This window comes from Drosophila persimilis, unplaced genomic scaffold (genome assembly GCF_003286085.1).
Source record: "Drosophila persimilis strain 14011-0111.01,24,50 unplaced genomic scaffold, DperRS2 tig00000572-arrow-pilon, whole genome shotgun sequence".
Classification (NCBI taxonomy): Eukaryota; Metazoa; Arthropoda; class Insecta; order Diptera; family Drosophilidae; genus Drosophila; species Drosophila persimilis.
Window position 1 is genome coordinate 3,475,087 of NW_020825321.1, and position 12,851 is coordinate 3,487,937.

Here is a 12,851-nt window from a genome sequence, read left to right on the forward strand (position 1 = left end):
TGTACCTATATTGCGCTATAGTATTATCTTTCTATTTAAGGAAAAATCATTAGTTTATATCGCACTATAAAATATCGTATATGCACTTATAACTATTTACACTTATCGTATTTATTTATCTAAATATTCCCTAGTAATAATAGCTATATCTCTTGTGACGCTTTTCGTTCCTCCTTTTGTCCATTTAGCCTTGTCTTGGAGTTCTCGGTTAGTGTTTCTTTTTTCTTGTAACATGAGGGTATCTGAATATAGTTTCTAATAAAATGATTGTTAAGATGAATATGTGCTAGACATTACCGTATTTGGGGGGAACCATGCCGCTCGTGAGCGAAATAGGATGACCAATACCGGACACTCCAGGGATCCTGATATTATTATTGGCTCTTTCAGGATCATGGTAGGGTGGGCGTGGCACGACTCCGTGCCAGCAAAATAGAGATGTCCGACGCGATGTCCCTACTCCTTCTCTGTACTATCTTTGCCCCACTATACTTTCCGTTCCCCTAACGATCCTTTCCTTGTCTGTCCCCCTCCCATTCCCAAAAAGAGTACGCGAATTTTAATAAAATAATACCAGCAGGAGGCAAGCAACCTAACTGCAGGGTTACCCCAAAGAACCCATCCCCATTTCCGACCAGAGACCAGCCGTGGAAGCGAGCGCGTACTCCTTCTCAGTTAGCCGACCACCAGCTTCATCGTGCGAAGATTCTCTTCGTTACTCGTTACACGCTCCAGGAAATGTGGCAGAACCGCACATCTTGGGCACTAGCAACAATATGGCACTATAGCCCCAAAAAAAGTTGAACCCCGCAACTATATGGCACCTGCACTTATATAGATCCCTTCCCTATCTAGCTCTTGCATGTTAATTGAACCACCGCACCTATATAGCACCCACGCTCCAGGAAATGTGGCAGAACCTCACATCTTGGGCGTAAGCACCAATATGGCAATATAGCCCCAAAAAAAGTGGATACCCCGCTCCTATATGGCACCTGCATTTATACAGAACCCTTCCCTATCCAGCACTTGCACGTATATTGAACCACCGCTCCTATATAGTAGGAAATGTGGCAGGATCGCACATCTTGGGCACTAGCACCAATATGGCACTTGTTGAGAAATGAGCCTCGTAGTTTTTAATTCAATGTTCATGTATATTGCGATTGACCTATTTACACGCTCATGATTGTAGTACACCGCCTAAATAACTATTTTTACGCGCATAGCTGTGTTGTTGTTTTTGCTCGTGTCCAGAACATAGCTGTAATGTTCTCACACGCATGGCCAGACCCGCAGCTGCACACGCACACAGCGATGCGTTCCGTTGTTTGCATTGAGACCGTCGCGTCGAGTCGTATCGCGTGATCTTCCAATTCCCTTTTGCTCGACTTCTTTTCGCGGAGTTGAGTTAGTATAAACTTCTAGACGAAGCCGCCCGCACGCATACTTTGTACCGCCGCAGAAACGACCCCCCCGCTGTTCTTGTAATATAATTGTACTATAACCACCAATATTAAATAATCAATAAAAATAAATAAGCTCAAGATATAAACGATTATACAGTCCACTAATTCATAACCATAGCAAATTTTGGTCCTTCGAGCCGGATCTCCGCGTTTGAGTTTATTTATATACATATTGAGTGATACCGTTAACCGCTGTTTGCCATGAAGGCCCTAGTGCATCGTCTAATTCAGCAACGTGGTGCCTGCAAATCCCAATTAACTCGCGTGGCTGCGGAGGCTCAAGAGTTTGTACAGTCATGTACTTCTGTGCAAACATTAGAGCACAAGTTGGACCGACTTGTTGCAACTTTCAACCGCTTTATGGAGCTGTCTTAAGAGCTGGTCCAATATAATGATGAAGATGAATACGTGGATCCGGATTTGGACATCCCCGAATATGAGAAAAGGTTCTTTAGTGCGCATAGTATTTTCACTGAAGCCATACGTGACCGGAGCAGTCACGATAATGAGCACGACAACTCAAATATACTGCTATCGAACACTGTGGAACGCTTGTTTGAGGGACAAACTCAACTTCTGGAGAGGATTCGGGACTCATCGGGAACCACAGAGCTGCAGTTCGAGAAAATACGCATTCCGACGTTTTCGGGCAGATACGAGGATTGGTTTCAGTTTAGTGACTTGTTCTTAGGCTCAGTCGACAAGAAGAGTAGTCTGTGCCAAAAGTTTCATTACTTGAAATCCTATCTGGATGGTGAAGCGTTGTCTCTGATAAAACATATTCCCGTACCGGATGCCAATTACCAGGACGCATGGGAGAGGCTCGAAAATCGCTATAACAAGAAGTCACTGATTGCTCGTTCGTTCATTCAAAACTTTCTTTCGTTGCCAACCGCAAAGTGTTCAAACATCGCCGAGTTGCGTAAAATAGTCGACACCGCCGACGAAAGTATACGTGGTCTACATGCGCTGAGCTGCGACAGCCGCGATGTGTGGCTGATCCATATCTTGCTCTCAAAGCTAGACCCGGAATGCAAGGAAGCTTGGGCCACCTCCAGTGAATCGTGCAAGGAAAATGTGACCATAAATTACTTGTTCGGCTTTGTCTTCGTCCGTTGCGATGCACTTGAGTCTTGTCAAGATCCAAAGCTAATCCAGGATACACACACGGTGCTGAATAAACGTCGTGCAATTGTTGACGTGCCAATTCAAGGCTCTGGATGTTGTGGACCGCCGCAAGTTCGCAAGGGATGGTAATTTGTGCTTCAATTGTCTAAGCCGATCTCATCAAGTCAAGGAGTGTAATTCCACAAACACGTGCCGTCTGTGTAAGCTGAGGCACCACACTCTTGTTCATCCAGAGGACATACGCTCTGTCACGGCTTCCGCTGATGTCAATACATCCGCTGACTCACCCGTCCGCTCGTCCAGTTTCCCTGCTGATGCTGATCCTGCCGTGGTCAGCCATCATACATTGGAGAGGAAATTCGTGGCCAAGAGTCAGGCCATATTGCCAACGATTTTGGCCACTATAGTCGACTCCTGGGACAACGAGACCACCTGCAGGATACTGTTGGATACTGGTTCAACTATAACGATGGTCGCCGAATCATTTATTCAACGAATTGAATTGCCGCGCACCCATGCTCGTATACCAGTGGTTGGTCTAGGCGCAAATCCTGCTGGGGTTACTAGAGGTCGCGCCACGTTCGCGCTGCTCTCCCGCACAAGCTCGGCCTCAGTGGTGGTAACAGGTCTGATTATGAACACTTTAACCTCCTCGATTCCAGCCCAGAGGATCGAGTCTAACACACCTGTTACGGCAGAAACCGCAGAGGCAGCTCTAAATATCACTGCGCCTAACAGCTCTAAATATCACTGCGCCTAACAGCACAGACGTTAACAGCACAAACATTAACAGCGCCGAGCAAAGGGTTAATCAGGGCGAACGCAGCTATAGGCCAGGAAGAGGAAGAACAAAAAGAAAGGCAGCGGAAAAAGTTTACTGCAGTGGTACAAGTTTTTTAGCTCTAGCTCCCATAGTTTAACAACCCGCCCCGATATTGTAAATGAAACACCTGAATAAAACCAACTTGAAGAACAAACCACGGGAGGCCTATTGAACGCGGTAGGCTTATCAAACGTACGGCCCCAGATTTGGAGGCGTTGCCCGGCGCGGCAATATTCTAAAAAACTTTTCCTGCTCAACGGAGAGCAAGTCGAATAATCACGACCGACAGAAAGAAGATCGGCGTGCGACGCAGTCAGCTGCGTCACGAGGGATTCGACTTTGCAGGTGAGATATCCTCATACAGTTGGACAGAAAGGCTAATCTCATACATTCGAGCGACACGAGGTTCGTGTATAACCACAAACCAGGACTGTACAAAAAAAGACACCGGAGTAAAATGGACGGTGTCAAAGGTCAGCAGTCGGAATCTGGCGGTGAGACCCCGTGTGGATTAGGAGAAATATATGTGCCGGAAAAGATGCTTGGTGCGTGTTCTGAGACTGAGGGAGGTGCAAGGGAAACTCATCGCGTTAAGGATACATATATAGATGTGATCTCGGCGGCAACAACGGCCACACCTAACGTGTCCACCACAGCCCCGACGAGCCATCAAGCACCAGAGCATACCAACCAAGGAGGAGGGGTGGATCAAGCCCTTTCACCAAGAACGAGCCTTTTAGATAACTGGGAAACGTTCGCTCAGCAGAGAGCGGATGCATTAGGAAGGCCGACGTACGCCACGGCCTTCGAGGGAAGGCGCTCCATCCCGACGCATTCCAGACTGCCTCAAGCAGGAGGCCTCATGAGCTCCACGGTAACCAACGGAGGCTGGGACAGAGCAATTCCCAACTGGACCGGAGTCCACATGTCAGAACCCACGGAAGCAACGCGGATTGGAATGCCTACTGGGCTGAATCCGAAAGAGATAATGCCAGTCGGCGCTATGTGGCACCCAATGGCCGCACCGGCGCCGGGTACCAACCTGCATGGGCAAAACCCCTTTATTCGCGCCCCGACTGCACAGTATTACCCAAGTACGAGTCGAAATATTTCGGACCCGTACGCGTACGGGAGTAATCGTACGGTCGCGCCAGCGGGGGCGGAGAAATGCTTGACAGCATCCCAGATAGCCACAAGACAAGTCATCAACAAGGATCTACCATGCTTTTCTGGAAACCCCGAGGAATGGCCCATGTTCATAGTAAACTTCGAGCAATATACAGAAGGCTGCGGACTCAGCGATCAAGAGAATCTCATGAGGCTGCAAAAGTGCCTGAAAGGTGCCGCTTTGGAAGCAGTACGAGGAAAATTAATGATGCCCGCAACAGTTCGACAAGCCATCGAGACTCTTCGAATGCTTTATGGCCATATATCACACCCTACAAACGAAGCTAAGAATGGAGCCGTCCGTGAAATCGAGCAGCATCGAAAGCCTAGTGCGCCTGGCGCTGTCGGTGCAAAACTATCGCGCTACTGTTGACGCAATAGGACTGTCCGACTATCTGAACGACCCAATGTTACTTCGCGACCTTGTGGAGAAACTCCCATTCGACTTGAAACTGGATTGGGCCAGAAAAAGCGCTGGACTTCCGAGGGTAAACATCGCTGTTTTCGACGATTGGCTATTCCGAGTCGCATCGTGCGCAAGCACCGTGATGCCAGTAGCACCCGAGAAAGAAGTTTGCACGAAGGAGAAGAACCCAAGAGTCCGGCTTATGGTGCACAATGATAGCAGCGCACAACCGCCCTGCCGTAGGTGCCATGGGGCCCACAAATTGGAGGACTGTAAGCAGTTCCTGGAGCTAGAAGGGCCAGGTAGATGGAACTTCGTCAGAGAAAATAAGCTAAGAATAGGCCGAAGGAAAGCACTACGGTACTGCACACGATGCAGAACGAAGCTGCGTTGTTTAGATATGTCCCCTTAACATTGTATGGACCGAACGGCCAAATGCAAGTGTTCGCACTGATAGACGAAGGATCCGCCTGTACCCTAATCGAGACGGAGATAACGGAAAAACTAGGTATCGATGGCCCCTCAGACGAGTTATGCCTACGCTGGACTGGAGACATCACGCAGAGAGAATCTCAATCCAAATGGACAAGCCTAGCGATCTCTCAAGGGACAATGTGGCTCGCAGATTCACGCTTCAAAACGTGAGAACAGTAAAAAACCTGGATCTGCCGAAGCAGACGCTGGACGACTCAATCCTAAGATCCCATTCGCACCTGGAAAAGCTACCGATACTCAGCTACAAGGACGTGAGAGCGTCATTGATCATCGGATTGGACAACGTGAAACTTGGAGTGCCACTGACTGTCAAAGAACGCGAGAATTCCGAATTTATCGCCGCCAAGTCCAGGTTGGGGTGGTCTGTTTATGGCCGCAGAAAGGGCGACGGGCCAGCGAGTCCGCGGGTAATGCACGTATGCGAATGTAATAAACACCCACATCTGGACACTCTTGTAAAAGAGAGTTTCTCATTAGACGCGGTTGGCATAAACATGGCGAAGAGCACACTCAGGTCCAAAGAGGACCAAAGAGCAAAAACAATACTGAAAATTCCACGAGGCTTAGCAGCGAAATGAAGAGATGGGAGACAGGACTTCTCTGGCGGTACGACAACGTGGAACTTCCTTCTTCCAGAGAGATGGCAATGCGACGACTTCGGTGCCTAGAATATGACACGTATGTCAGTTCGTAAAAGAACAGATTAAGAGGTACGAAGACATCGGCTACGTCCGAAAACTCAAAAAAGATGAAATGGTCGAAGGCAAACGCTCCTGGTATCTGCCCGTATTCGTGACTAAGAACCCGAACAAAGGCAAATTAAGACTCGTATGGGATGCAGCAGCCAAAGTGGAAGGCATCGCTCTTAATTCAATGCTACTAAAGGGCCCCGACCAATTGCAAATCGCTGGTAGGAGTAATATCGCGCTTTCGAGAGAAGTCTATTGGCATCTGCGGAGATATTAGAGAAATGTTTCACCAGGTTAGGATACGTTCGGAGGATCAAAGCTCACAGCAGTTTCTCTGGAGATATGGTGACACCAGTCGAGAACCGGATAGGTACGTAATGAGCGTAATGACCTTTGGTGCTTCTTGTTCCCCAGCAGCAGCGACCTACGTGAGAGATAGGAACGCAGAAAGGTTCATCAAGGAACAAAGAGAGGAAGTAGAGGCCATACTTCGCAACACCTTTGTAGATGACTGGCTCCAAAGCTGTGACTCAGAAGACGAAATGGTCCGTCTAGCGCTGGCAGTGAGGAACATACACAAAGAAGGAGGCTTCGAGATGAGAGGAGGATATCTAACTCGAGCACCGTGATGAGAGCGCTCTCAGGAGATGGAGATCATCAAGAACGACCCATCGAGATGACGGACTCGACAAGACGAGAACGAGTGCTTGGTATGTGGTGGCATCCAAGGAATGATTACTTCACCTTCGTCAATAAGTTTCGGAATGACATATACGACGAAACGAAAACTGTGACGAAGCGGTCAATTCTACGTACAGTCATGACCATCTTCGATCCCTTAGGACTATTGGGGTTCTATATTATACAGGCAAAGATAATACTGCAGGACGTGCGGAGGTCGGCCGTAGGCTGGGATGAACAGGTCGAAGAAAGCGAACGTCAACGTTGGATGATATGGGCACGGCAACTACAAAACATCGAAGAATTAAGGGTTCCACGATATCTCGGTCTAACGAAAGAAACATCTAATATCCAATTACACATCTTTACAGACGCCAGCATAAACGCCTTTGCAGCCGTCGCCTACATAAGGATCGAACAAAGAGGAGAAGTCAGGTGCACACTACTCGCATCCAAGACAAGAGTGGCACCATTGAAACCAATTTCGATTCCCAGGATGGAGCTTATGGCAGCGATCATCGGCCTACGACTAGCTAAACTCATAACACAGGAGCTCTCCGTCGAGGTCAAGCGACGTGTTTTTTGGACCGACTCCAAGAACGTGTTGTATTGGATATGTTCAGACGCCCGAAAGTACAATCAGTTCGTTGCGCTCCGAAATGGAGAGATCTTGGAAACCTCGGACATATCAGAATGGAAATGGGTTCCATCCGCTCTGAACGTAGCAGACGATGGAACGAAGTGGACCAAAGAGTCGAGTTTCCAACCGGAAGCGAGATGGTTCTCCGGTCCGCCGTTCCTATTTGACGAGGAAGAACACTGGCCAACTACACAGCTCAACTCGAGTAATCTGGAACGGATACACGTACACGAATGGACAGATACGCCGAAACCGCCATCAAAGCTGAGTAGCATAATCCCAAATGTATGTCGCTTTAGCAAATGGGAAAAGTTCACGGGAGCCCTGAGATGCGTGATGAGATTTCTGGACAAAATACGCAAAAGAGATTTCGCATCAGAGGAGGCAAATTTAGCCGCACGCTTTCGCAACATGGAAGATGTCAACATCGTTATATACCGGATGGTCCAAGAAGAGGCTTACTCTGAAGAAATGGCTCTTCTACGACAAGGAAGAATCGTGAGTAAGAAAAGTTCGATCTACAAATTATCGCCGTACCTCGATGAAACAGGCGTACTGAGAATACGCGGCCGCATAGATAAATCGATCGGCATAACGAGGAACCTGAAACGGCCAGTAATTCTACCCGGAGGACATAACGTCACTAATCTTCTCATTGATTATTTCCATCGGAAGTTTCAGCATCAGCTTACTGAGATCGTCGTCAACGAGATGCGACAATTGTACCACATACCAGGACTGCGAGCAAGAGTTCGCGCCGTAGCGAAAACCTGCCAAAGATGTCGCAATAAAAGAGCGCTCCCAGAGGCACCGGAGATGGGAAGCTTGCCACCAGAGAGGCTAGCAATCAACGAATTGCCATTCACAAACACAGGTATCGACTACTTCGGACCACTGGAGGTAAACGTAGGAAGACGACGCGAGAAACGATGGGGAGTACTATTCACGTGCCTCACCGTGCGAGCAGTACACATCGAGCTGGCAAACTCCCTGTCAACAGATGCCTTCATGCTAACATTGGAAATGTTCGTAGCCCGTCGAGGAGTCCCCAAGAGAATTGTGTCGGACAACGGGACGAACTTCCGAGGAGCCAGCCGCTTACTACGAGAAGAAATTGAAAGAATTCTACCGAACGAACTGGAAACCAAGTACCCGCAAATAGAATGGTCCTTCATACCCCCAGGAGCACCCTACATGAGAAGTGCGTGGGAAAGGATGATCAGATCGGTGAAATCCATACTAGCCGAAATATTAGAGGAGACACACGTACAAGAACCAGTGCTGAGAACAGCACTAGCAAGGATAGAAAATATGCTAAATTCCCGACCCCTGACTTACGTGCCGGACCCCCAATCAACCCTATTCAACTCGGAGACGTCGTGGTTCTAGCAGACGAAACAAGCCCCAAGGTGCAGTGGAGGAAAGGCGTCATCATGGACCTTCGAGTAGCCCAGGACGGGATCGCCCGAAGCGCGGTGATCCGCACTGCATCTGGACTGCTAACTCGGCCAATAGTTAAACTGGCCAAGTCAGACGTGAGGACAACGAACCCACTAATGGATCAAGGCTTAACCAGAAGTTTGGCAAACATCACGACAAGCGACGAAGTTTGCGAAGGGGGGAATGTTACGGCAGAAACCGCAGAGGCAGCTCTAAATATCACTGCGCCTAACAGCTCTAAATATCACTGCGCCTAACAGCACAGACGTTAACAGCACAAAAATTAACAGCGCCGAGCAAAGGGTTAATCAGGGCGAACGCAGCTATAGGCCAGGAAGAGGAAGAACAAAAAGAAAGGCAGCGGAAAAAGTTTACTGAAGCGGTACAAGTTTTTTAGCTCTAGCTCCCATAGTTTAACAACCCGCCCCGATATTGTAAATGAAACACCTGAATAAAACCAACTTGAAGAACAAACTACGGGAGGCCTATTGAACGTGGGAGACTTATCAAACGTACGGCCCCAGATTTGGAGGCTTTGCCCGGCCCGGCAATAACACCGATGTGGAAAAGTATTCGTGATCTACCCTTAGCGGACCCTACATTTGGTAAACCAGGCGAAATCGACGTGATTTTAGGAGCTGATCAGCTTTGGAACCTTTACACTGGACAACGCAAAGAGTTTGGTTGGGTCATTACAGGCAGCTACCATCTCAGTAGTGATGCTCACAACAACGCACTAGCACATCACGCGCACGAGGATCTGGACACTTTGGTTCGATCGTTCATGGACATGGAACGAGTTCAACCAAGTGACGCTACCATTGATGCTAGTGATCCCGCTGAGCAACACTTCGTTCATACGCACGCCCGCAGAAACGATGGCGTGTACATCGTCCAATACCCGTTCAAGGAATCTGCCCCTCCGATGTGGTCCACACTGCCACAAGCACTACGCCGCTTTACTTCTCCCGAGCGGAAATTTCGAAAATTTCCTGCGCTCAAACAACAGTATGTCGACTTTATGAACCATTATATACAACGAGGACACATGGAGGTGATTCCTTCTACTACCATAGAAAACGATCCCGGCAATCACAATTACTTAGCACACCACGCAGTATTTAAACCAGATAGCAGATCACTCACGATCAGCCGAATGTCCCCTGCTGGCTCTGCGACAGCGTAGTCCACGCAAAATGCGCTGGATTTTCTGGCCTCGTGAGTGATACTATAGCCAAACGTAATGGCTTGCATTACAGTTGCGAGGCATGCCGTGCGGTGGAGAAGGACATGGTATCTTTCATGAGGCAGACGCGGAGTGGCTTTAAGGAGCTGACCGTTGGTTTCAAAAACCAATACGATCGGCTCCTAGCCATGGAGGCTCAGTTTAGCGGTTTAAAACTGCTGAATGAGTCTCCGAGGCGCAAAAAGGTCACTCCGCGGGACCTGCAAGTGCCAACCGTCACTCAGCCGTGCGCCGCCGAAAAACTGACTCAGACCACTCCAAGTGTGCAGCAGTTGATCTCGTTTGCCACTCCAAAGGCAACGACAGCTGCTGGCGATGCAGATTCGGTAGCCGAATTCATCGCCTCGGAGAATGTGCAGCCAAGTACGTCTGCAGCGTCCGTGTCCGTGGTGTCCGCAAGTTCACTAGTTGTCCCGTCTATCCCGATCCCACCAGTAAATAGACGTTCCGGACCTCCGGATATTGCCACCACAGATACTAGACATGTGGTGACTAAACCACTGGTGGGAGTCCCACCAAAACGACAAGTTTTTGTTTCACGGCTGGCCCCTGACCTCACATCTAATGATGTAATTGCTTTTATTCAAAGCAAAATAAAAGCCGTGGGCTTAAAGGTGGAGAAATTTAACTTCTCTTATGCCAGGGAGATAGCCTCGTTTAAGATAAGCATCTCCCCAACTCAATTTGACACCATTTGCTCCACCAAATTTTGGCCGGAGCATTTGGTGGTGAAGGAGTTTAAGGCTAAGAAGAAGAATAGGCCCCCCATATCCCTTCCAAATCTTTCCAGTGTGTAACCCTCAACCTCAACTTCCTCTTCCTCAACTTCCCGTCTTGCTTCAACCTTTCCAAAAAACTAACTTCTCTTTTAGTAACCTATCAGAATGTAAGAGGCTTGCGTAGTAAGCTCAGCATTCTTTTCCGGGATAGTGCTGCATTTGCTTCCCACGTTATTGTGTTTACTGAAACCTGGTTAAAGCCGGACATTCTTAGTTCCGAGGTTTTGGCAGGTCGGTACACAACTTTTAGAAAGGACCGTTCGTCTCGACGTGCAGGAGGGGTTCTAATTGGAGTGGACTCTTACTTCACGTCAGAACACTTCACAGTCCAAGTTCAACAGGAACTGGAATTCCTGTGTGTAAAACTGATTCTTCCCGCTTTCGCTATATTCATTACCTGCTCGTATATCCCACCTTCTTCGGATATTTCAATTTATGAGCAGCACTTGTCCGCTTTAACCGCTGTTGCTTCCTCGCTATCTGATAAAGATCGTATAATAGGTCTTGGTGACTTCAACTTGCCAGGAACTGTTTGGTCTTCGGTAAACGAGTCTAGTATCCTAGTGCCCATGTCACGACATGACTTTGTTGACGGCTTGCTTGACCTGTCCCTGTCTCAAGTCAATCATGCGAAAAATTCCTTGGGTCGATTGCTTGATCTATGCTTTGTATCGGATCCGACCATAGTGTTGTTAACCCGAGCCCTTCCGCTCACTATACCTGAACACGCCTACCACCCTACTTTCGAGGTGTCGCTAGATATAGGACCAACTGTATTGGATCGGTCGAGTAGACTACCTGAAGCTTAATAACCTAATTAGGGATTTTGATTGGTCCGCTTTGTACTTGTGCACTGATGTCACAAAAGCCACAAACATTTTTTACAATGCTCCTGGCACATTTTTTGATTCTTGTGTCCCGCTTTCTTGTCCGATTAGATCTGGAAAACCCCCTTGGTTTACCAAAGAGTTATCCAGTCTACAAAACTTAAAATCAAGACTTTATAAAAAATTTCAAGAAGTGGGTTCTCCTACTTCTCACTCTCGTTATGTAGTAGCTCGGTCAAACTTTTCAGTTCTTAATGCTCAATGCTATAAGAACTACCTATCTCGTTGCAGGATACGTTTTCCTCAGGACCCTAAACAGTTTTACTGCTTCGTAAACAGTAAGCGTAGAACGTCCGCACACCCATCCTCGCTATCATTTTGTAATACGTCGGCAAATAATAATCAGGCAATTGCCGATCTTTTTGCCCAGTTTTTCCAAACCACCTATGTTAAGACCTTAAAAGAAAAGTCTAGACATTTGCGAGTTGAGTTGTAAATTCAAACTAAATTTTATTCTTAAAATCAGAGCCTTATATGTGATTTGACAATGAGGTAGGAGGTACAATTTGGTAGTCTATAATTATCGTTAGACCTACACAGAGGATACACTTTACTGAGGGTGTCTTTTTGAGTACATGCTTACATTAGTTTTATTTTAGGACCGCATTTGTTAAGTGTGTTGTGTTGTGTTTTGTTGTCGTATTAATGGGTTACAGATCTCTGTTTACACCAGTGCAGTCATAACTTGTCCACTTTATGTTATTTCTTTAGAGATCGGTGTTGTTACATGAGTTTATGTGTACAATAATCTATTTGTATTTAAACATTCTGCAAGGGGCCGAAAGTGGCATTGTATTGACGATAATATGTTCATGTTTGAACATTCTGCAAAGGGCCGAAAGTGGCATTGTTTTGTATTTTGATTCTTGTGAAACTTTTTGTGTACATTTTCTTTATAGCTATAATTACAAGTACAGATAATCATTTACAGTCAATTACAGTGGGTAGGGAAGTGCTATCGTTTGCAGTCTTCGTGCTACTTTAATTCTTCTTATGGCATA